The following is a 2,140-nucleotide window of genomic DNA, read 5'->3' as shown; positions in this document are numbered from 1 at the left end:
TTTTTTTGAACTTTATGTGTCTTTGTGGTTTCCTTTTTGGGTATGAAGAGCTGGTTCGTCTAAGCTTCTGTTTCTCTCTTTTGATTTTATATTGTGGTTGGACTGATTTTGTCTTCAGGAGTTCCGCAGTGGCCCAATTCCAATGTGGGTCAGAAGTTTTCAGACTTTCTCCTTAGGTCTGGAATCTTCTAAGAATGATTTTGGCCTCAGGAACTTGGGTGTTGGACTGACCTGAGACCCTGGCTGTGGCCGTGCCCCGCAGGGATGCAAAGGCTGATGGGGTGGGAATAAGCGCCAAGATTTCCCAGGGAGTGGATTGAGTAGCTGGGTTGTCCTGGATGCAAAGGATCAGGGATTGGCAAGGTAAGCCTCGGAGCCTCAGAAAGAGGCTTTCAGGCCCAGAAAGAGGCTGGCTGGTGTTGCAGGACCAGGGAAGCAGAGAGAGGTGAGGGCTGGGCCAGGTCCAGAGGCAGTACTCCTGGGGCCCAAGGAAGGCACCAAGCCGGTCCAGGTGAAAAGGGTCAGGAAGCAGCACTGGCTCCCCAGGTGTCTGGGGCCCCAAGACTAGGAATGGCACAGGGCCCCAAGCTTGGAGTAAAGAACAGCGGGGCAGATGGAAGGGTGAGCACGGCTGGCGGAGTCAAGGCACGGAGGGCTGCATGGTAGACTTACCCCAAGAGAGGCCTGAGGGCGGGAGAGCGGGCCAGGAGAGTTAGCCAGTGGTGCAGGTCCAGGAAGCAGCCACATCCTTTATGTTTTAAGGCCTGTTGAGTCTAATATTTGCTCCCAAATGTACTAGAGTATGAGTACACCCCCCAAAGCTTGGTCAACCACCCAGCATCACAACCTTAAAGAAAACTGACTCCTTCTTCCAGTAACTATCACTTGCCAATAGTTCCTCTGCCAAGGTTGGGGTTTGGTGGTCACCTCCTCTATCCATTCTAGGTTTTATTTGGCTTGGACTTGCATAGGTCTTGAGAATGTTGTCAAAGCACTGTGAATTCCTGAGTGTGTGTGTATTTCTCTCAACTTTATTCTCTCCCTGAAATTTGTTCTTCTGCATTGGCGTTGTCTGTTACTGATGGATCTCTGTGCTTTTTACTTCATCATTGACCACCTCCTTCCTTTCAGACGTTCCTGTTTGGTTCTGTTTTAATGTTTTAACCGCCTTGCTGACTTTCTCCTCCACACTTTGAACTTTTACTTCCAGTTTCCTGTTTCATTCACCTTGGAAACTATCTTGTCAATGTCTTAGAAAGATTTCTTTAATTCATGCATCTATTTGTTTAATTCTTCTATATACTCATTAATACTTTTAAAGGGTAAAACTGAATTCTTTCTCAGACTGTTCAGCTATCTCCGTAGTCTGAATTGCCTTATGGAGCAATTGCTCAGTTGTGAGTGGGTCTCAGCTGGTGGCCGTGTTGTATATTTTGTGTTTCTTTGTCAGGTTTTGTGAATTTGGTTGGAGCGGGTTTATCATTCAGTTTTGACATCCCCTTCTTCCAAGACCATTTGGATGCTTTATTTTCTGAGGTTCTTTCTAGAAGAATATGTACATGAGTTTGGACCTCTCAAGAACAAGTGGAACTTGCTGATGATTGTCTAATGAAATTGCCTAATGAAATCCCCTCTTGGTTATAGCACCCACAGATCCCAGGGAAAGATCACTATCGAGCCTCAAGGCAATCAGACTAAACCACCACCTGGCCACCATCCTGGGAACTCTAGGAAATCCCTAAGGGCAGGACGGCTAATGTGAGATCTACCATAGTCTATGCCCCAAGCTGAGGCTGTAATCAACACTACAGGCCTGGAACAACCTCTGGGTCTACAGCAGCATACACTACCAATCCTGAGTGACTACCAGAACTCTAGAGCCTAAATCTCAAACCCACTCTGCCCTTAAGACACCACTGAAGTCAAACTGCAGTCTCTCAAGGATCCCTGGGCACACTGGAGCCAAAGCCTATGCCCTGCACTGACCTCTGAGTCCACCAGGGCTGGAGGCCTGGTCAGGAGGTGCTCCCAGGCCCTTCCAGCTTTGAGGGTCTAGTTCCCAGAGGAGCCCTGGCCCTGGCTGCAGCAGAATAGTGTGGTGCGGTCCCACAGGCCACGAGCCTAGTTGCAGGGTACTGAC

This window comes from Nannospalax galili, unplaced genomic scaffold (genome assembly GCF_000622305.1).
Source record: "Nannospalax galili isolate Female #2095 unplaced genomic scaffold, S.galili_v1.0 scaffold216, whole genome shotgun sequence".
NCBI lineage: Eukaryota > Metazoa > Chordata > Mammalia > Rodentia > Spalacidae > Nannospalax > Nannospalax galili.
This window is presented reverse-complemented; position numbering follows the sequence as displayed.